General features: G+C 39.2%; 1 protein-coding gene across 4 annotated transcripts in view; it reads right to left on the reverse strand.

The window, feature by feature from the left end:
* Nucleotides 1–21,878: 21,878 nt before the first annotated feature.
* The window catches only part of TDRD3 (tudor domain containing 3), a 121,583-nt gene continuing 118,805 nt past the window's right edge, over nucleotides 21,879–24,656 (reverse strand). For all 4 annotated transcript variants that reach the window (XM_087757644.1, XM_087757645.1, XM_087757646.1 and 1 more), the window contains one exon: nucleotides 21,879–22,125. The gene's annotated coding sequence lies outside the window, so the exon portion shown is untranslated. The remainder of the gene's footprint in view (nucleotides 22,126–24,656) is intronic.

The following is a 24,656-nucleotide window of genomic DNA, read 5'->3' on the forward strand; positions in this document are numbered from 1 at the left end:
TCACCTACCCTAATTAGAGCTGATCTACTGAGCTTTAAATGTTTCACACATCCCCTTGATTCATTTCTTGTTGGTCCTTCCTCATTATCTCACTAGGTTCTCATAGCATTGCGTCTTTGTCCTATCATTCCTCCTTCAGTGCAGCCAGAGAAACCAGTATCCATTTTCCATCTCCCTATACTTTCATGGTTATAAGTACTTAATTGCTTATCATCATCAGACTGAATTATCTCACTAGTGACTCCTTTTTTCCAGATTATTTATGGCTATATTAAACAGTACAGATCTATTTGATAACACTTTATCAGTGACCTTTCCCCTTTTGGGAAATTGATTATTCCTGTTCTTCACTTCATAATCTTGTAACCTGTCCCAAAGAGTAACTTCTATTTTATCTCATAGCATCTTAGCTTTTTGAAAGGGCTTTCAATTAACAATCAGGTCAAAAGTTTGTTTGAACTCCACGTACACTGTGTAACAGGATGATCTTTATTTATTCATTTGTTGATTTCTTCAAAGTTACAGATGTAGAAGATAAATACAGGATTCAACCATGGCTAGGATGAAAGAAGGTGCTGGCAGAAACAAGGCTATGGTTATTTATGTCCTCATCTGAGGTTAGCAGGTATTTCAAGTATGATTAGTCTAGGGGTTCAGCTGAATGAAGATGAGGGACAGATACCAATCAGGTAGGTTTTTTACTGAATCTTGCAGACCTTGAAGCTGAAAAGCTGCTGCCAGGGAGGAAGAATGGCTGAGATGACTCCTGAGGCAGGAAAGGCATGACAGAGCTTAGTGTTAAGCCCTGGAGTCAAGATTGAGTGTATACTTAACCTTCGAGACATTTGGGGGTCTGTGGTAGTTCTCAGCAAATTTCAGAGGGGTTAGAATGCACTTGAGCACAGTATATTGCTGGGCTGTTTCAAAGCTAATTTAGGTAACTCCTAATTTCCAGCCTACATGTATTCATAGCCAATTTATATTAATTTGTTGTTGCATTCAGTTAATGATCCAGTGATATAGGAATCACTATGCCCGTGTTCAAATTATTATGCAATTAAAATCAGCTTCTCACACAAATAACCCTGTTGAACTCTTCAAAGCAGGTGGAGGGTCTGCATGGGTCTTACAGTCTGGGAAGGTTATTTTGCAACTGAGCCACAGAGAGCCCTGCACAAGAGTACCACTCACTGGTTGGTGTCAAAGGCTGCGGGCAAGAGCCCATATCCAGCAGCACAGTTTCCGCCTTGCTTTCTCTGATCGTCCTCTTCCCATAGATAATAAAGCAAGAATATGAAAGGACCTGACTTTGTAGAGCCAGGCAAAGCATAGTGAATTGACCTTCACTTCAGATTAACAGCAAAGATATACACAGTTACTGAATCTGAGCCTTCTCCTAGCCCAAAAGCTAATACTATAGGCATCACTCACTCAGCTAAGTGGATGTTTCTTTAAAAAACAAACAAACAAAAAAAAACCCCACCCCAAAACCAAAAAAAATCTTCTTCAGTTCTTCCAAATTCCAACACAAGTAGAAAAAACATTGGGGTGAGTACCTGCAAGCAAAAACAGCTTCTGGGACAGTTTATAGAGAACGAAGTCCTCTCTGAGAAATGGAATATGGAATAAATACCAGAACAGCTGGAAGATAAATACAGCAGTCCTTGCCCAAACATGAGAGATTGAACTTGAGTCTGTACACGAGACTGACTCCTTTCTGAAAACTTTTTTTTTTCTTTTCTAAATGGACAACTGAAACTTGTAAAATAAGTATTTACCCATCTATATTCTCCCCACTATCTATTATCAATTGTGCCTATTTATGTTATCCAGCAATTCCAGATATTTTCCTGGATTTTAAAGGACCATGTACCCTGTTATATACATCCCAAAGGCTTCTTTCCCTCCTCTCAAATAGAATTGGAGCATACACTTCCTCTTGTATGTTTAGACAGGAAACGTTGCTTAACAGGGAGTATCTTGGGAATATTTAAAGTTATACTGCAACATATAAGTAGGATATGCAGCTTTACTGACCAGGAACTTTTCCTCATGGTATTGATTAAAAGCTGACAAAAGCAATTATACACTTTCAGGTTCACTTTCATCAATAACATCTGAAGTGCTAATGTCCCAATGTGATGGAACCACCTGGCCACAGCACACTTCACAAGCTTTCCAAGGTATCATCATATGAATGGGACCTTTTCTGTATCTCCATCTTGACCCATTCAAAATGGGTATTTAGTAGCTGGAAGGAAACATAACATCCCACAAGTGGGTTTAGGTTCACCAGCTGTCACTTTTGACAGCCAAAATAAAGCTCTATGTCCAAAAAAAGGTTGCTTTCTCAAGTTTTATTTGCATACAGATGCCCATGCACAAATTGCCTGCCTGAATGCTTCTCAGCCTGCCTCAGGATTTTATCTACCAGGCCTGTTTCCACAGCTACAAGTTGTTGCTCTCACAGAGCCCCAAGATTAAGCTGTTCTTGAAGAAACACCTGCTTAGAGTTTATCAACTGTAGAGCCTGAATTCCTCCTGCTACGCTGGCCCACATCACCTTGCAGGCTCACCATTCCTCTCCTGGTTTCTGAGGTAGGAACAAAAGCATGATCAGGTTATGGCAGGGATAGCTTCTAAATTTCTGGCTGTCCTTTCCAAAGGTAAAACAAATCATGGACCCTTCCTTTTCTGCCATGAATCTTGCCCTTCCTGGTGAGGAGATATCTCTGAACTCAATTCCAGCAACCATATGGGAAAGAGATGGATCAGCTTAGCTGTGAAAAAAAAGCAGATGTGAAGGTCTCAATGTGTAAATCCCCTTTTCTACAAGTGAAATGCCTTAGGGCCTGGAGTCTTCTAGTGGTCTGCTACCCAGGTACACTTTCAGCTCAATTTCTACCAGTATTGCTGCCACCTCTAGGCCCAGCATCCAGTTGTAACAATCCCATTTCCAGATTCCCCTTGGGAACACATAGAAGAATTGTTCTAGGGTCACTTGTTTTGCTGTCTCTTGAGAGAAAATTCATTTCTGGTTTCAGCCATAGGGTTCAGGAACTCTCAGTATCCTTAGCCACTCCTGTAGGGCTAAAATCTGATACAACTACATCTCCTGTTTAATCATCTCCAGCCTTCACAAAGGCTTCTTATCTTAATTCAAACCGAACTAGAATAGTTATATAGTCTTAGTGTCTCATGCTTCTCATTAGTTAATGATGTATCCCCAGATGGATAATCCATTCCAGGGCTAGTTATAGGTATCACAGCAGGAAGATTTTAAATTATCCACTGCTGTGAACACTCCCCTGCCTATTGTAGGTTCCTGTGTCCTTGCACCCACTTAAGGTCTCTCTTTCCCAGGAGTTGTTAGGCAGAACAAGAACTGCTGCTATAATTGCTATATAGGTCAAGAGCTGCTACTGTTCCCATCACCAGATGCTCATTATTCACTACTCTCTGGCCATTTTGATTGCATTTTACTCTGCATAAACTGGTTCTATTTCCAGTTAACCACCTCAATAAGAAAAGCTCCAAGACAATGTTTTTTCTTCCATTCAAACAAAAAGAGGAAAACAAAAAAGAAGAAAAAAAAAAAGGGACATTTCTACCAATTTCATCTTAAGAGAAAATAACAACTTCCACAAAATCACAGAATGACAGAATGGTTGAGGTTGGAAGGCACCTCTGGAAGTCATCTGGTCCAACATCCCTACTCAAGCAGGGCCACCTAGAGCTGGTTGCCCAGCACCATGTCCAGGCAGCTTTTGAATATGTCCGAGGATGAAGACTCCACAACTTCCCTGGACAACCTGTGCCAGTGCTCAGCCACCTTCACAGGAAAAAAGTGCTTCCTGACTTTCAGAGGAAGCCTCCTGTGTTTCAGTTTGTGCTCATTGCTTCTTGTCCTGTCACTGAGTACCACTGAAAAGAGCGTGGCTCTGTCCTCTTTGTATACCTTCTCTTCAGGTGTTTACATTGAGAAGATTGCCCCTGAGCCTTCTTTTCTCCATGCTAAACAGTCCCAGCTCTCTCAGCCCTTCCTCATATGTGAGATGCTCCAGTCCCTTCATCATCTTCATGACCCTTAGCTGGACTCTCTCCAGTATGTCCATGTCTCTTCTTGTACTGGGGAGCCCAGAACTGGACACAGCGCTCCAGGTGTGGCCTCACCAGAGCTGAACACAGGGGAAGGATCACCTCCCTTCACCTGCTGGCAATGCTTTGCCTAATGCAGTCCAGGATACCATCAGCCTTCTTCGCAGCAAGGGCACATTTCTTTGCTCCAAATGATAGAACAATGCACCTCAGATCCCCCTTCTCCACTGACAGCCTCCTTTATCTCAAGAATTATTTTATCTAAAGCTTTCCTCACCTAACATGGAGAGCTCTGAAATTTCTAAATTGAAAATAAGCTCCTCTGGGCTGATTGCCATCAACTGTGCCTATTTATGTTAGACAACAGAGCCATTCACCTTTCCAAGATTTTAAAGGTTCATACACTCTGTTGCATAACCCTAATTCCTTTCTGACATACCTGTGAGGAACAGACCTATAACAATCTCCTCTCCAGCATCACCCTGTTCTTCCTAAAGGTCTGTATCTTCTGGGTAATTCAACAGGAGTGCACCTTCCTCTTCAATATGCTGTTCCACTCGTTACCGTTTGCTGTAGTTATATTAAATTTGCCTTGTCTCTCCATTAGAATTGGAAAACTTGACCAACTGGAAAAAAATAACTAGAAGAGAACTCTAAGCCCTGGTATACATCCAAAGGAATAACAACAACACAGAGCTGCCAGTTTGCACCCAATTACTGACTCACAGCCATGCTGGCTGAAACTGAAGGTCGGATCCAAAGCTGCAAGGGTTAAACTGTAAGCCATGCCAAAGGGCATGAAATGAAGCAATGAAGAAGAGATGGGTTTGATCATCAGTCAATCTCAAATGTTTCTGAATTAATTAGAGGCTTTCTGTGTTAGCGCCGGAATGGCAATACCTGTGATGGACCTGGAATGGGAACGCATGGTCATGCAATTCTCCTTCCTGGAATGATTCTATAGCCTCCTGTGGACAACTGCCAGTACCTAAAGAGAGCTGTGAAGAGCTGGTAGCTCTTGACAATCCTGCTCTGGAAAGGATTTCCAAAGCGATGGCTCTCTGGAACCTTCCTTTTGCTCCCGGGGGAAGAAGCCATATGCCACCTCCCTGACGCAACTCAGGACTGGCTTTTATTCTCTGCTGGTACTGTCCCAAACAGAGCTTGTGAATTAAGAGTCCCTTTTTATTAGCACAGGTGAATCTGACAAGACTCCATAAGAACCAGGGTACGTGTTTTCACGTAAATACGGAGTTCGCACATAGCAAAAGGGGCCAGGGGAGGGAGAGAGAGAGAAGCAGAAGAAAAGAATAAAGGACAGAAAGCAAGCAGGTCTGAGCCCAGTGCCAGGGACCTTGACTCCCCTCACCATAGAACTTAAGCACAGGTGTAATTCTCACTTCATTCATATGAGAAAGTGAACCCGTCTCTTTCACACACATACTCTCTTTCACACTATTTATTTTTTTTCTAATGCTCTCAGAAACTTCTACCTTTAGTCAGTCATCCTTGCTGTATATTTCTTTAAATAGTAATTGCATCATCTCCCAGTTCTGGGGGACCCCTTTGTCACAGGAATTCCTGGGGATATGGCTCCTATCTGACGAAGTTCTTTGTACATTCATATTCCTGTGTTTTATTTTCTGTCAAATTAGACTCTGAATTTATGAATACTGTGATGTGTGTGTGTGTATCACATACTGGGAGTTGGGATCTTAGCCTGTGTACTTGCCACCCTCAATCTTAGAGATCCCAAATGTCTAAGCACCATTTGAACGAATTTCACCAATCAGTTTCTTTTTTTCACTCTCTCAGTGTACATGTGACCCTCAGTCACATGCAAAAGCCCTACATGTAACAAAATAACACACTACTGAAGCCACCAGCACTGTATAAATCTGGGTAGTTTCAAACTAGTATAGCTGCATGGAGAAAATGCAAGATTACTGTAGTATTTTCATGAAATGTATACATGATTTGTTTTTTCCCTGCTGTGTTTTGCATTGTTAACTACCATAGTTGCAGGGGTGAACAGCTTTGCCGCAAGGTGCGTGGCCTAGTCCTTTCTGCGGTTGCCTCTATCAGTAAGAGACAATGGGTACAAGGAGCTACTTTGGAAATGTGATATGGAGCAGCAATTGAGCCATTAATGTGTAGGAATACTATTGAGCTAAAAAAATAGCTTTCTGCTGGTCCTCTCCTGTTCTTGAGAAGAGAGCACAGAAGTTATTCTCATGAACTCGCTCACATTTTGAGCCAAAGAGTGAAAGTAAGCATTAGTCGTGATAAGCATAGTGCTACCTGGGGCAAAGGAAACAAAATCATGGATGTCTGTGGTACGTTAAGCAGCAGGGTGATCAAAATGCACCTGTACATCTTGATTTTCTGTTGTAACTGAAGAACTCTATATACTGTATTCCCTAGACTAACAAGTATTGCCATGTGCAGATTTCTACACTTGCTGGTTGTCTTGCTCCCAAGATGGCTGTGTTTCTGAAAAGAAGCCAAATTATCTGGTAGGGGAGAACCCTGATGGGAAAGAGAGGAGCTGAAGTTGAGCTCCATCTCATGGCAGTGGAGCTGCTACAGTCACTTAGCCGAGCAGAAGACTATGCCTAGAGCTGAAAAGAGTATGCTGCTAGAGGTACTAATTAAATGTCTGAAAACTCATAGCAATTTGTGATAGTCACATTAATACGATCAACTTAGCAAATCTTCTCTTAGTATTATTCAGTTGCATTTGCATGACTCGGTTCTAACTCAGAAATGTATTAAATTCTCTTGCTTTGAATGCAGACAAAAAAGGCAAATTAAATAGAAGGTAAGGTTTTCCCTGCAATATAAAAGAAAATTTGAACAGAGAAACAACTTTTATATGAAAACAAGAGAGACAATGGGAAAAGCAGTCCCTCACTGTTGAACTTCACTCTATTTTATAAACCAATAAAAATACAGATTAATAAATTCCTTGTGCAATAAAAATGGAAATAAGACAGATATATTTCCTCCTTGCAACCCATTTAACCAGAAAATTCTGCACTGTTCTGCAAGAAGTATCTTTTCTTTGAGGACAGTAAGAGAAGGAGTGTAGAGAAAGGCCAAATTTTGTGTAACAGAAAGCCAGCAAATTATCCAAACTGTATATGGTTCCTGGAACTAATAATACCAAAGAAAGATAAACATATATAACTGAGGAAAAAAGGTAGTTTAAGAAGGGGCAGGCAATTCAGGAGGACTACAAGGATGTTGTGAGGTTATGCAGGGAGGAAATTAGAAGGGCCAAAGCCCCACTAGAACTTAATCTGGCTACTGCCGTATAAGACAATAAAAAATGTTTCTATAAATCCATCAGCAATAAAAGGAGGGCTAAGGAGACTCTCTATCCTTCACTGGATGTGGGGGGAAACATGGTGACAGAGGACAAGGAAAAGCCTGAGGTACTTAATGCCTCCTGTGCCTCAGGCTTCAATAGTCAGACCAGTTGTTCTCTGGGTACCCAGCTCCTTGAACTAGAACACAGGGATGAGGGGCAGAATGAAGCCCCCATAATCCAAGGGGAAATGGTTAGCCATCTGCTACACCACTTAAACACACACAGGTCTATGGGGCTGAATGGGATCCACCCAAGGGTACTGAGGGAGCTGGCAGAGGTGCTCACCAAGCCATGTTCCATCATTTATCAGCAGTCCTGGCTATCCGGGGAGGTCCCAGTTGCCTGGAAGTTAGCAAATGTGACACCCATCTACAAGAAGGGTCAGAAGGAGGATCCGGGGAACCACAGGCCTGTCAGTCTGACCTTGGTGCTAGGGAAGGCCATGGAGCAGATCATCCTGGGTGCCATCACATGGCACAGACAACCAGCCAAGGACAACTAGGCAATCAGGCCAAGTCAGCACTGGTATATGACAGGTAGGTCCCGCTTGACTAACCTGATCTCCTTCTATGACAAGGCGACCCCCTTAGTGGATGAGGGAAAGGCTGTGGATGTTGTTTACCTAGACTTTAGTAAGGCCTTTGACACAGTTTCCCACAGCATTCTGGTGGAGACACTGGCTGCTCACAGCTTGGACAGGTGTACTCTTCGCTGGGTAAAAAACGGGCTGGATGGCCAAAGAGGGGTGGTGAATGGAGTCAAATCCAGTTGGCAGCGAGTCACAAGTGGTGTTCCCCAGGGCTCAGTATTGGTGCCGGTTCTGTTCATGACACCAAGCTGGCTGGGAGCGTTGATCTGCTGGAGGGTAGGAAGGCCTCATACAGAGGGATCTGGACAGGCTGCATCAATGGGCTAAGGCCAACTGTATGAGATTCAACAAGGTTAAGTGCCGGGTCCTGCACTTGGGTCACAACAACCCCATGCAACGCTACAGGCTTGGGGAGGACTGGCTGGAGAGCTGCCTGGTGGAAAAGGACGTGGGGGTGTTGGTTGACAGCCGCCTGAACATGAGCCAGCAGTGTGCTCAGGTGGCCAAGAAGGCCAATGGCATCCTGAACTGTATCAGGACTAGTGTGGCCAGCAGGACTAGGGAAGTGATCGTCCCCTTGTACTTGGCACTGGTGAGGCTGCACCTTGAGTACTGTGTTCAGTTTTGGGCCTGTCACTACAAGAAAGACATCGAGGTGCTGGAGCATGTCCAAAGAAGGGCAACGAAGCTGGTGGAAGGGTCTAGAGCACAAGTCTTATGAGGAGCGGCTGAGGGAGCTGGGGTTGTTTAGCCTGGAGAAAAGGAAGCTGAGGGGAGACCTTATTGCTCTGTACAACTACCTGAAAGGAGGTTATAGCGAGGTGGGGGTCAGTCTCTTCTCCCAAGTAACAAGCAATAGGACAAGATGAAATGGCCTCAAGTTGTGCGAGGACAGGTTGAGATGAGATATTAGGAAAAACTTCTTCACTGAAAGTGTTGTCAAGCATTGGAACAGGCTGCCCAGGGAAGTGGTTGAGTCCCCATCCCTGGAGGTACTTAAAGGATGCGTAGATGTGGTGCTTAGGGATGTGGGGATGTGGTTTAGTGGTGGACTTGGCAATGCTAGTTTAAAGGTTGGACGCAATGATCCTAAAGGTCTTTTCCAACCTAAACGATTCTATAGTCTTGGAGTAAGAGGTACTGCTCTATTACTAGAAAGGACAGTGATCTTAAGTAGAGGATTGATAAAGCAACTAGCAATTACATTGGACTACACTTCCTTTACATCACTTCACAAATAGAATCAGTGTTTAAAAAAAAAAAAAACAAAACAAACAAGGAAAATAAAATGTTCTATGAAAATACATAATGACCACTCAAACTGAGATACTAAAGCAGAATCCTACACCTCAGCTGGACATAAAGGCATTCCATCACAAGTATTTATTCACTATTTTGTCCATTATTGCCTGCAACTACAGGCTTGCCTTTCACAGTAAAGTACATCACTTTAAGAGGTTAAACCATGCTGGACAGTCAATTAGCCTCCACAGCTTCATCTTAGCTTTCAGGCTAACAACAGGCCCAGTGTCATGAATATGGGGAGTGGGAAGCTGAAAATTCACATAAATCTCTTGTAAGACCCGCCTCATGGACATCCACAAGGATATTCTGCCCCACAACAGAAATGGCCAGGAAATGTATGGCCTCCAAATGCCACCCACCTGTGAGTTCCCATGGTAAGGTCTGTAGAGCTGCAGAAGTCACAAACCACCATACGCTTCTAGTGTCCCTGGCTGGACAGTCAATGTAAATCACATTGCTAGAGCTTCTTCTACCTGGAAATTCACAGAACTGTTTTAAATGTTGGAGAACTTCACTCAGTCAATATGAGGTTATGATAGATATATCTGTGAAAATCCAAGCTTTTCTCCCAAAACTTAAACACCCTACAATCAATCACCTCCATGTGGATACTTTGAGGATTGTTTCTTTGTTTTCAGGATGATATAAAACCTGGCTTACACTCTTAATTCCCCCTTCCTGGGATGGGAGGCAAGGAGGAAGAAGGGATGGCCCTTGAGGTAGCCCTGCAGCCCCGCAATTCCAACTCACCTTTGCAAACAAACTGTTAAATTTGCATACTAAATGCAAGTCTGTTATATCAACAGCAATCTGCCTATTAATGACAACAAAGGATACAAAATTTCCATGAAAATAAAAGGTTGAAATCAAAACCAATTAAAAAAAGACAACTACTGTATTTTAAGTGATGCAGTAGGAACAATGACTACGTTTAGATAAACCATAATCATAGACTACAAGGATTTGGGAAAAGCTTTCTAATACAGCAACAGACACATGCCTACTAAGGTCACAGATTGAACCATGAGCATCACCGGTTAAAATATAATGCAGTGCAATTTTAGCCAGCATGGACAGAGGTGTAACATATTGCATTTATTAATGAAGACAAACATAACTGAAATCGGAAATAAATCCAACTTGTTTTTTTTCATGTTTTTGTACCTTCCATTTCAAAGAAGTTTGCTCTAGAAGTCAGATGCTTTTACAGAAAGATATTACAGAACATAACATCTGAGGTAAAAAGGAAATTGCAGTCAGACATGTTCCTCTGCATGGCTGTAAGTAGCATCTGCTTGAAATTACCCCTAACGAACAAGCTGTATTCTCAAATTTCTACACAGTCTGAAAAACTTTGATTTAGACATTTTTCATTCAGAACTGGAGAAATTCCGTTTGAAAGATTGCCTGGATGTTTCTCAAAGTAATTACCAGAGAATCACAAAACTCTGTCAAGAGGTGCTAAAAGCCCAAGTAATCAACATGAGCACTTTGAAGAACACACATCAGAGACAGAAGCTTAGATATTCTTAATGTGAATATCACTGGAGAATTAAGATCCAGTTTTTACTGACTACAGAAAGTCCATTAATTCCCCTTCCATCAAAGATGGAAAAGTGAAGCATACTGTGTTGAAGAGATTGAGGCAAAAACTATGTATTTGCCTGAATATAAGTGCTTTCTGTCCAAACAAACATGATGACCCCTTTCTTTTACCCTGAAAACATGGGCTATCCTAAGCTCTTACATTAGTATGATTCAGCTGTGAAGGGCAAAGGTATATTTCTCTTTCCATGCAGATTCATGTGCATTCAAGTGCTTTATAACAAGGAATTTTAGGTCTGAATCCCTCAAAGGGATCTAGGATTACAACAATTTTTGGGGTTATGAAATCTTCCAATGCAATAGGGAATGATTAAGCATTTATAAAATGGAGCTTTGCTGAAGAAGCTTCCAAATAATGAAACCTTAACAAGGTTAACTCAGCTGTTTCAGGGGTGTTAATAGGAACAGGCAAGATTCCTTGCCAGTTTCTGGAAACCATACTTTTTGGCAGTAGGCAATGCATATATAAACACATATGTTTAGTCTTCTTAGCTATTTATAATTATTCTAGTCTCTAATACATACTGACAGAGAATGGTTGTTGAGAACTAGGATGAGCAACATTTTCTCGATTTCCCATTTATCTCGGGGGGGGGGGAAGGTTGTATGTTTAGAGTAAGTGCTTCCTAATTAAATATTTAAAAAGAAATTGTCATACAGTGCTTCTCCTCATACGAACAGTTACTTGGAATATTATTTTGTAAGTAAAATATTGGAGATAAAAATATTTTTTATTTTATTAGTTTATTTAGTGAATCTGTCTGCATTCATAATCAGTCACACCTTTTCACAGTGTTTTGAGCACAGCACAAACAGAAAGCTCATTTCCAATGTTTTATTAGAACGTATATTTTAAAAACCACAAAGGCGAGAAGGAGTCAACACAAGGACAATGCAGGAATATTTTCTTTTTTTTAGGAAAAAAGTCATCTACTTGCTACTGCATCACTGAAAAGTAAGCTTTGAGCTAATCCAGCTCAACATACAAATTCCATGAGCTTCCTGTCATTCAAGCTGACCTCTCTTAAATTGAGAAGTACAAAAGCTATTTAGATTTCCTTCCAGAATCAAGCCCTCTTTTACTATACAAATAAGAATTTCTCATTAGTGTTTATGTATATCCTGGACAGACTTAAGTTTCTGCTACTTTTAACAGATTTAAGCCTGAAATTTAGGGATATCAGCATGCAGAGAAATCTTATTCCCTAGAAAAAGTATCACATAAACCATAGAGAATATCAGAATTACTATAACAGAGAAACAGAGAAGCCACAATTCAAAACAAAGGTATCAAACCAGAGCGAAAATAATGTTAAAACTGATGCTAGAACCCAAAACAATTACATATTATTTCTGAAAGCAACAATTTTTATTCTTATGTAAGAATTGATGATTTCAACAATATATTTGCAGTTTTTAAATTGTTTTTGACACAGATGCTTATTTGCAATTGTGACATTCTTTTTTAGTATGTTTCTACATTGCACCATATAGCCTTCCAATACAGTAATTGTTTCCTGAATTATAAAAAATTTCTTTAGTACATTGGCACAGTGTTCTAGGCATTCAAAACTCTGTTCTGTTCGTAGAGGTTTAAAACATTTTTCTAGTGCAAAAGTTAATCCTCAGCTCTAGTTAGAAGAAATGCAGTTCTGCATAATTTTAAAAGAGCACTTAAACTCATTAATGCAAATCTGGATTCCTGTAAAATGACTGAAAAAAATGAAAAAATTGGCAAAGGTAATGTACAGAAGCAGGGTAGCAAATCAAGAATACACAGAACACAGACTGATGAATGACATTTCAGGTCTGGCTGCTCTACATTTACCATTCATTTCTATAATCAAAGTAGCAGCAGTTTCTCTATTTTCTCTCTCAATTAGAAAATGAGTGAAATACAGCCAGCACTCACTCTACTTGTTACCAGGTTATACACTAATTGCAATGGAAAATTGTAAGGATTACCAGGTAAAAGGCTTATTGATTACAATAGGCTCTTTTGACTGCAGGATTGTTTGCCTGTGTAGAAGAATAAAAAAAAAAGTCATACTAGGTTAGCACAATCCACACTATGAAACACAGTGCGGGTGGGACAAGAGAGAGAAGGAGGTCAGCTATTCTTAGACTGCAGTTACCATATAGCCAAAAATATGCGGGGTGAAGTATGGGCAGAATTTTCACTGGAGAAAGGTTGCATGGATTACTTTGTTTACACAGTAAGGAGGAAAAAGGGAGAGATTATGATTTTCATTCACAGTCTCTGTATTGCAGAGTAGCACAGACACTTGTCTTTCCATCGGGCAGAGGCAGTCACACCCTGCCACCAGACGGTGGGTATCTTCCAGCACTTCCTGAAGCTGGTGAGCCAGCCCATTTCAAACATTGCCCAACAAGCCCTCAAGAGCAGGTTCTTACGCTGCTCGTACGACAGAGCACATGGACACATGACACAAGGACATGAATAAAAATCATCCTACTTTGGCTATACAGGTACAGTTATAGTGTCTATACTACTGTAATCTGTTTCCATAAGGGAAAGGGAATGACCCTTTAAATGATCATAAATCTTTGCAACAGGAGGATTTCTACCAGTATAATTAGCTCAGGAAGGACAAAATATACCCTTACGTCATCTAGTTATTATGCAGAGAACACATTTCAATATATTCTAGGCTCAGGTTTACCTGTGCTAAGATTTATAATGAACTATGTTCTATAAATAGCTCTTCTTTGAAAAGGTTAGCACTGCTAGGCTCCGAGGCATGCATTTCTCCAACAATGTAAATATTAAACGACAGGCCTTTGGTGAATGAACAATGATGTTAATCAACCACGCTCAATGAACCATAGCATTATAATTTGATCTTGTTCATTACTTATTACTTGGCATTAGATAAATTTGAAGTACTTTTTGAATTTGCCAAGCACAGCTGAGGTCTCTCCTCCATAACTCCTTCAATTAATCACATATAGATGTTGACTTTTATATCGTATTTTGGCTTATTTATCTTACAGCATATCATAGCTCATAATAAATGAACTCACAGTATAAATCTCCATGCAAAGGAAAGTTTTAAATATGCTAACAACTTTCATATTCAGTACATTTAACTAAGCATCTGGACGAACTGGACCAAAAAAGGCTTGATAAATGCAGACTCTTAAAATTTAGTCTTGCATAAATCCTCAGGTGATGCTTTAATTCTGCAGTCCACAGGCAAATATAGAGAAAGAAACACACTTAAAGTTATGTGGTAATCTAATAGAAAATAAGATATTCTGATCTTTCAGATCACTCTGTGACCAGCACAGTCTATTCCAAGTTTTATGGGATAAACAGATATATGTTACAGCTCCTGCTAGTAACTGCTAGCAATAAAACATACCCATTGAAAGCAAGTCCTGGAGGAAAAGAGCATTTATTTTTCATTAAATGGGCACTTCAGAATATGCCTGCCCTTATGATTTGTACAGTTCCAGGTTTCTTTGGAGGCAGCTTGGTGACCATGCCAGGAACTCTCTGTTCCTCAGGTCCTGCTGCTGGGAATAGACACATTAGTCCAGCTTCTCTGTTGCCAAGTCGATGCTCGTCAGACTTTGTTAATCTTGTGCCCAAGGCTAGCCCTGCTCCTGACATTGTCCAAGACACTCATTTCTATTCCACTTTGGAAACACAAGTAGCTAGCACAAAAATTTTACTCTGACAGCATGAGACTACTTTGCTTCTGGGTCCTACCATATCACATAATATATCGCTGTCAGCAGATGACTTCCCTGCCCTACTTCAAAGCATTCCAAACAGCATATTTAAGATAAAAAAGTTGCTTCATACTGGTAACATTAACAACATAATAAGCAACCTCTTCTTCCTCAGTCTCAGTTACTACCATCTGAGTTTGTGTGTCAGGTGTGCTCAACTCTTCACCTGTTTTTATATTCAGGGTGAAGTTTAACAACCAGTCAGGTCAACACATTGTCAAGAAACATCAGCAGGTTGACACAAAACTCCAACATCTGCTAGTAGAGCACGGTTTTGTTCTGTTGAGTGACAATCATCTGGCATACAAGGAGTATGAGTCCAACTATTTTAGAAACATATTACAGCAAATTCACAGTATCAGCATTAGATCAGCCAGGCTTAGAGATTGTACAATCCAAGTCATTCTTTCTATCACAATTATATCCTTATCTTTGCTTTCTTTAAATTATTTTTAAAATCACCTATTTTTGGATCTTCTTAATATTTTACAAGGAGAGATGGAAAAAATGCATAGAAATTGTAATTAGAATAATAAATATCACATGGTATGCTGTAGTAACAGGTACTCCCTGCCATATAGTCTTAACTGCAAATCCCTCTTATTGAGCAAAGGTTTCATTTTGTCTTCTGAAGCACAGATCATTACTGTCTGATGAGCCCCCAATTACTTGAATAGTTACCTCTTGTTGTTACCAATTAAGCTTTGTCCTACCAATGTTCCTTTGCGATCTATGGTGATTAAGGAGATAGAAGATGATTCCAGGACCAGAGCAGTCACTAAGTATTGATATGCTATGTCTTTGCAGAAGACCAACAAACCTACTGGCCTGGAGGCAAGTAACAACCTGAGTACCATAGGGGTCTACCCTGGCATCTGTCCTGTTTAACATCTTTATCAGTGACCTGAAAGAGGCAATGAAATGGTTGCTTATAAAGTCTGACACCAAACTGGAGGTGGGCTGAGAGGGGAACAAAGTGATATGCTTGAAGACAGGGCTACCATTCAGATGGACCTAGACAGGCTGGAGGAATGGGCTGACAGGAATCTCATTGAACGAAGGACAAATAAAAAGTCCAACACTTGGGAAGGAAGAACCCCTTGCAGTGCTACAGGGTGGGGACTCACTGGCTGGGGAGCAGCTCTATGGAAAAAGACCTGTGGGTATTGGTAGACAGCAAGTTGAATATGAGCCAGTGGTATGCTCTGGCAGCAAGGAAGGCCAACAGTATCCTGGGCTATATCAACAGCAGCATAGACAGTAAATCAAGGGAAATTATCATCCTCTTCTACTCAGGACTCATTAGACCCCACCTAGAATATCACATACAGTTTTGGCATTGCCAATACAAGAAACACATCAATAAATTGGAATGAGTTCAGTGGAGGGCTACTGCAATGGTCAAGGGCAGGAGCACTTGCCCTGTGAGGAAAAGCCAAGGAAACGGGGTTTGTTCAGCCTGGAGAAGAGGTAGCTACAGGGGGACCTAGCAGCAGCCTTCCCATAGGGAGATTTATCAAGACAGAGGCAGGCTCTTCACAGCAGTGCATGGCTGGAGGACAAAAAGACAACAAAGCACACATTGAAATAGGACAGGTTCAGACTATATGTAAGGAAAGACTTTTTTTCCCCATGAGGGCAGTGAAACATTGGAGCAGGTTGCACAGAAAGGTTATGCATCTGCATCCCTGACCGTTTTCAAGACCTGACTGGATAAAGCCTGAGCAATCTAATTTGATCACATAGCTGACCCTGTTTTGAGTAGGAGGCTGGCCTAGAGATACACTTCCTGAGGTCCCTTCTAACCTGCACTGTTCTATAATACTATACAGTCTTTTTCCCTGATCACTAGAAGAAAGGCACATGAAACTACAAGTTTAAAGAATTCATCAATTCAATGAAGGCATATACAACTGCACAGAAATTTCTGCACACAATATAAGCATGAAGGACCACGCGAATCACAGAACCTCCTGTGATAGCATGCTACCATGCTGCAAATGGTTATTGAACAGGATTCACAGAGTACTGTTCTTCCATGCCCTCTTTCAGCACAGTTTAGAAATTGCCTACAAATACCTCAAGGGTCAGATGAGAGCTCTTTCAACTGAAGGTCAATGGTGACACAAGCACAAGTGTGTATAACTGAATACATTTAGGCTGTAATTATAAGATTTTTAGCCTTCTGAGGAATTAAATTCTGGAACAATCTGGTAATAGGAGTTATTGGGAATAACAGAGCTAAGTGCTTTCAAGAGCTAAGGAACTTTATCAAAGGGATAAGTTAATCAACGTCTGCAAAAAATTAACAAAGTCCTCATATGCAGAGGACTCAGGAGATTCCTATTTGCTATGCTGAAGAAATATCTGGATAAAAGTCTACAGCCTATGTAATGAAAGTAAAAATTGCCTTAAAAATGTGATATTAAAATGTAAAGTAGCACTGATAAGCAGTCTTTGATGAAAGGATCTGAGACGAAAGGATCTGAGACAAAATTACATAGTAGTATTAATCCTGCCTAGTTAATCCTGAATCAGAATACTTTTCCCTGTTTTACAATAGATTTTTTGCCAGGAAAAAATAACATATCAAAACAAACAAAAAATATCGTTATTATTCTGCATTACACTGGTTTTGAATTGTAGGTGTTACGTTACCTAGGGAAAAGTCACAAAAATGACTAATGTAGCGGTTAACAGTTTACAGATGGCAGGTCAGAAATGGCCCAACTGAACAGTGTGGTCCAGACAAACGCTCTGAACACACATTTTCTTGACAGATACACGGATCACCCCATAGGCACTTGTTGCCCAAACAGAACATAATTGTACATAACAAAGAAACAGTGTGACTCATTAATAATGAATGCTTTCTCTACAGTAGGAGGTACAAAAATTACAGGAGGAGACATCAATGTTTTGGTCAGATGAGGACATAAATTCAGCTACACAGATTGGCTGGGCTTCAGCATATGACCCACAATTCCTCCATAAGAGGATATATAGCCTGCTCTTACTAAAAGAGTGGCCTCCATTAGTATCAAGGAAACAACAATACGTAGCTATCATTATTTCTAACCACCAATGTAAAGAGAAAACAAATAATCTAGTGGCAATTCATACCACCATGATTTCCAGAATATAATTATGTCCATCAACAGCCCATGTGTTTTTATGGGAACTGACTTATTGTGGTCTTTCAATCTTTGGGAAAATTAAGTATTGATGCAATTTCTATCTTTACTTTTTAATTTCTTTGGAATCATTCTCAAAACCCCAAAACAAAATTGTAATTTAAATCCAGAACAGGCCAACATAAGCAATTGACATAAAATGAAGGGTGTGTGGGGGAAAGTAATTACGAGTCTTTACTATTGCTTTGAAGAATACCACTAATACACTAAGTTTTGCATATGCATATCATGCCATGAGAAGGTCAATGCCTACATGTTTGTAGTACCTTCCATAGTTTAGCTGCTGCTCTCCTGCAAGTTTGCTCTAAAACATTTCAGAAAGAAAAAAAACAAAGAGGACACCTCAATAGTTGTATAGCAAGTAGAAAGCTAAACTGAGCTAGCTAAATTGTGCATTCAGCCATTTTTGAGGCTTATATAGTTCTCAAGAAAGTTATAAGATTTTATTGGAGTTGGATCAAGTCACATGATGCAAAGACAGTCAAACTGGGATTCTCCTTCAAGAAAGCATCTACAGACAATCATTCCAAACAAAATGTTCCTATGCATGCACAAAAGCACTGGAGATTTTTCTGTATGAAGTCCCCTCCAACCATAATGCTAGAAAGGGACTGTTTACTCTACACTGCCAGATTCTTTCAGCTACCTGGCTAACATGAGACCTACCTTCATTAGCTAGTTTGACTATTTGTGAGTTCTCTTGCAACTGTTTCTTCAGATTTACCTCACACTAAATCTTTATCTACTATTAAGCCTTTACTCCTTCTGTATCTAATGCCAAGTGCACCTCATGGATAAGATTTGTCCTTCCTGTGGCATCAACCTTTTGCCCCCCAATGGAAACCTGTGTTGTTAACACTGCCTTGGAAAGCCATATTCCCAACAAGTTTCATCTGTCTAAGGCTCAAGTCACTAGAGAGAGATTCTGCAGAGACAATTCCAGCAGTGTTTCTTGGAAGAGTGACCTTGACAAGTGATCCTCAAAACGCTTTGTACAGTTGTTGCCAAAGACTTAATAAGAAAGTACGTGTTAGTGACAAAAGAAAAAGCTATATTAATTATATATATAAAATATATATGAATATCTATCAGATGTTAGTCCAAAGCAGAATTTTAACTGAAAACATGACAACTTCAATCAGATGTTGTTACAAAACTCTGAAAACATGTAAGATAAAACCAGAACATTTCCACTCTTTGTTTCAAAATGATTTTATATCTCAATAATATAAAGCGGAAAAAAAAATAAAATTTAATTTTATTCAATGACAGTATTACCACCTTGGCACATAACTTCTAGAATAATTTAAAATCAGAAATCCTAACTTTTTTTAAAATTTCCTTTAGGTAAAAATATTATATACAAGTCCATGGCAAGGAAAACATCACATTAGAATTGCATTCCTAAAATTCAAGACAGAAATTCTCATAAGCTATATCTATAACCCTAGTAAAGGGGGGCCACGGACCAGGGACCTATTGGTTCACAGGTCGAAAGGCACGGATTGGCTCATGTCCAGCTTGCAAAGGGGAAAGTTTCTCTGACACAGGTTTGTCTTAGAAACGGCTAGTCAAGAACATTCCAAAATAGAGTCAGAAATCAAGCTAGTAAATAAATAGTGTGGATGGTCAGGATCCAGTGCTCCTTATCAGCCTTTTTTGTTTAACTACACAGATGTAGCCCCACAAAGTTCAGGAGTTTGCTTTTGCTGTTGCTTTTGACAAATCAGAAGTTAACTTTTACATCAGTTTTGAAGACCTACCTAGCCATCATAACTTTTTCTGAACATAAAAGCTAAATAAATGTTGTTCTTGTGTATGTAAACTTTCCTACATTATGACTGGCAAATTATTATATTTGTGGTTTTGATGGATTATGCAAATCAAGAAAATAATTTATATACATACCTAGTTTATCATCATGTTGTTTCCAGATATAGGAATCAACAAGCATGAATATATGAATTCTTGCTTTTCAGAACAGGTTGACGCAAATAGTTTTTATCTACTCAAATCACTGGTTCTTCAGATCCTGAACAGGCAGAGCTTTCAAAAGAAGTTATTTCAGTTGAAACCAAAACAGAAAAGAATCATAAAGCACTCAAAGACAACATGTCTTTTCAAGGAGACTCTCCATCTATTTCCTTACTCTGGCTTTCCAGTTCCTAGGCACCAGTGAAAAGACCAGGACATGGTCTTCACTGTTTTACAAACAAAACCAACTTTATCGAATATATTTAATTTGCCTATAGACAGTTGCACATACACGTGGTAATTTCAGAGTGCCACAAGCACTACAAAGGAATGCTGCATTGTATTTCTACAGTCTTCGAATTTTCATAAGTAGGCTTTATTTTTTACAGTTCACTAAATCAGACTGCAGCTTTCTGAATTTTATGATTTAGTTCACAGCAAGAATGAAAGCTCAAAAGAACATAGAAGTTATTTTAATTTCAGCATTTGCTTTGGTACACTGATTGTAGGGCTCTCATTTAATGCACAGTCTATTTGTAAAAAAAAAAAAAATCAAGACTGCTTTTTAAAACGATGCTATGGCTGCATCATTTTATGAAGCTGAATAGCTGCTATCAGTGGTATTAGTGACAATTCTGGAAGTAAAGCATCCAACATCCAATGTATTAGATCTACAATTTATTTATTTGCTGGTACAATTTAGCAGAACTGACCAGAATGATTCATAGTATTTAGAAAGTGGTTTCTAACTTAAATCTAACAAACTACTTAAAATTTGTTGTGTGTCAGTTAGTAAAGAACTTCAACATTGCACAGTTCATGTTTTAAGCTTCCAAATTTCTTTAGAATTATTAGTGAGTTGCATTGTAATTCTCAAGAAGCTGCTCAGGATCCATTACGGCAGCAAAAGATTTGGTTCCTTATTATTCTGCAAATATTTATGTGCTTGGTAAGATCTGACTGCATTCGGACAGTAATCCACATTATGTACTGCAAATACATTCAATTACACCATCAATATAAAACTTTTCATCCAGATAAACCAGGTTTTATCCAAACAGAGTTTTGTATGAGCACTCAGAGAAATTCAGTAGAATTAATTGTACAACTTATACCATCAATACATACCCTAGGTAAAATTCTGTCTTTACAGAACTACCTCAAAACATATGTGCTATTTCCATCTTAAGTAAATGATCAGAATAAAGCTTAGAAGGGACTTGCATGGTACATAGATCTTGAGTGCTTCTTAGCTAAAGAAATTGCCAAATTTCAACTATTTGTCATAATCACATAAGGTTCAAAGATACAGCTTAGAATGAAAAGTATTTTGACATAAGGTTCTTTCAAGCATCAATGATAATTGAAAAAATTCTAATGATATGAAGCAATGAAAGCAGAGTTTAAAGCTACAAGAAAGTTAGAACCTACTATTCAACAGGCTGCACATGTGTGCATGTATACACATATTTACGTTTAAAATACTTATATGCATCTTTCAGTAATTTTGTCTAAACAACTTTCCTGTACCTTCTAAAAATGTTTCTATTCCTGTAATATAAATATTCCTAAAAAGAAAATATTTACCTAAAATTATTTAGAAAACGACTATTGAAACTGATGATTTTTTTTTTCCTCCCCTTTGACTTTTTAGTCATAGATCATGAAAAACCTAATAGGCAAATTTGTAATTTGGCCTTCAGCAACTTTGGAAAATAAACACAGAAAACACAGTCAAAACCTATTCAGAATTCCACTGTACAATAATCAGCTGAAAAATTTTAACGTTTCACTAATGCTAGCCTAAAATCTAAACTAAAGGCCCAATCCTGTCTGCTTTTCAGAAAATGTAAGTTTTACTTTTACTTTACTAGAAAGAATATTATAACCAAAATCAATTCAAAATGAATAAAAATCATGATACATTACTATTATGTTAACTAACAACGGAGGCTCAGTAAAAAGAATACAAGGCAAAGAATAGAATAGTGCACTGTGGTTTTATTGATGGCAGCAATGACAATTTGCCTCTTTCATATGTAAAAAGTATTCAGCTTCATACAACTAAGAACTTTAAAAAAGTCTCTTGTGGTGTCAGGTCCAAACTCCTTCTGCTCACATGAGCTTTCTTTGTTCCATCCTGTTGCTTCGCAAAAGCCAGAATTTCTTCTAGAAGTCTTCAGCAAGTTGGAGCTGCCAGTGAATGTCCCCCCACCCCGAGAAGGTTTCTAAATGAAAAAAAAAGAACAAAAAACAAACAATAGATAAGCATAAAAACTCTCTGCTCTTTGCGCAACGTATGCTTTACTGTTATTTAATTTTCTTCCTCCAAAAGAGTGGATATCTGCTTTTCAGTACTTAAAGAGATATAAGTCTTTAAAAGAATAAATCAGAAGGCTGCACTTCAATGCAATAAATATGATTGGTATAATACAAGGAAAGAACCCTTTCTGGCAATGACTTCTCACAAAAATGCAGTTTCTCCATTGGTAAGGACTTCAATACAGACTTTACAGCAAGTGTGACAAGGTGTAGATTAATTCTGTCACGGAGCAAAGGAAGATCCAAGAAACAGATAATGACCGGGCACTCATAGATTCACTCTTAGGTTCTTTCAAGCTCCTCCAAAAGCAACGATTCTTCAAAACACTCATTTCTGATTACTTGTTCCCCTTCTTTTTCATACTATCATGACATTCTATATAGGAAGTGTAAGCTCAGGATGTATTTTTATTATTGTTAGATTCTAATCCTTATATATTGATTCTCTAGGAGGAACATCTTATTTTACACACCTGTTAAAGCTAGTATTTGACTCATACCCTAAGCAACCTAAAGTAGGTTCAAGGGCTCTCAATGCAGTGCTCTGATAAAATTCTGAGTTAGTGTTCTCTACCTCACACTGCTGGATATGAATAAACGATCATTTCTAGGTCAAACACAACCACAGTGAGGTACTGACTACCCCATACTTCTGTAACTTCACCTTAACATGACTACTCTATCACTCTGTCTTCATAATAAACACCAAGTCAAGACTTCCTGCAAGTTTGCAGCCGTTGTTCTTAATACCCAAAGCACAGAACAGTGTGGCAAGAAGCTCTTCAGAAGGATAGAATCATAGAATGGTTTGGGATGGAAGGGACCTTTAAAGGTCATCAGGTCCAACCCCCCTGCAATGGGCAGGGACACCTTCAACTAGATCAGGTTGCTCAGAGCCCCATCCAGCCTGACCTTGAATGTTTCCAGGGATGGGGCATCTAACACCTCTCTGGCCAACCTGTTCCAGTGTTTCACCACCCTCATAGTAAAAAATTTCTTCCTTATATCTAGTCTGAATCTACCCTCTTTTAGTTTAAAATCATTACTGCTTGTCCTACCCCAACAGGCCCTGCTAAAAAGTCTGTCCCCGTCTTTCTTATAAGCCCCCTTTAAGTGTTGAAAGACCACAAGAAGGTCTCCCTGCAGCCGTCTCTTCTCCAGGCTAAACAAACCCATGGACCCAAATTCCACTTTCAAAAAGCAACTCAGGATTTTAAAAACTAAAGCCTCCTCACACTTAAGACCCCGTTACATTGTAGACATAGATTATGACCTGATATTTGTCAATACCAATTCCAGATTTGCAAAGGCAACTTCAACACCTAAATGAGCATGCTGAAAACTAATCCGGGAAGCAGTATAGCTTCAGTTCTGCATTGCTGTACTGGTGCTAGTAAGTCCTCCCTGTCAAGTGATGTACATTGTACAGGTAGGTCTAAGAGCTTTTGGGTCTGAGGTGATGTCTACACTGTATGGACCTAATGTTTCATCTTGATATGTCCCTATCATACTCAATACAAATATAGCCAGCAAACTTTACTTTCAGAACTGTCTAAGTTGCCTTTGAAAACAAAGCATTTTAAATGTTAAATACTACCATATTAAAATTCTACAGAATTTACCAATTTATGATAGCTCTAAGGAACTAAAAAGGAGGAAAAAACATATAGAAATCCACTTCTAGGAACTCACATTCAATATTCCTGAACTTTTACATGTCATGACATTAAACCTACACTGTTTTACAAGTCTGGGTAAGCTGAAAGCAATTTAGAAAAAAGGACTGTGTTTGATTTTCTGCCTACATTTAAACTCGCAGAAGAACTCATTACATCCACCACTTATTTTTGGAAAATCTTAATAGATTTTCATGACTGGTTTCTCTCTAATTCCACTGTCTTCAACCTGTACCTCATTAGGTCAAATGGAATGCATTTCAAAATGCAACCTAAGTATAAGATAAATGGTAGCATGAGATGTACTATGGGGAGCTATAAGCCATACCTGATAAATATGTCCACCACAGTATCACAACAAACACCTCCTCACATCACTTTACCTATCAAAAAGGCAAATGAGGGCAGCTACACTGGATTCTACATGAGCTTCAAAAAGCAAGTCTAGCAGGCAAAAGCTGATCCGTAGCACACAGAAAAAGCTTCTGGATACAGCACTATAATATTTTTATCCTCAAAAAGATTAGCAATAGAGTGTTCTTAAACTGAGGAAGAATTTCCACTTTTTGACACTATTCAGAGATGACCACAAATGCCACACTCTTGAATAGAAAAGAACAAGATTTTCCAAATATTCACTAGAACACAGTGGCAGAGGAAAAAAATCCATATTACAAATTCTAGACAAAAATAAAGGATTGTTTTGACTGGAACTAATACAGGAACTAACTATGCTTAAGTAGCACCACCCAGTCTCTATA

This window comes from Nipponia nippon, unplaced genomic scaffold (genome assembly GCF_047370975.1).
Source record: "Nipponia nippon isolate SJK-2023a ecotype South Korea unplaced genomic scaffold, ASM4737097v1 scaffold_2, whole genome shotgun sequence".
Taxonomy (NCBI): Eukaryota; Metazoa; Chordata; class Aves; order Pelecaniformes; family Threskiornithidae; genus Nipponia; species Nipponia nippon.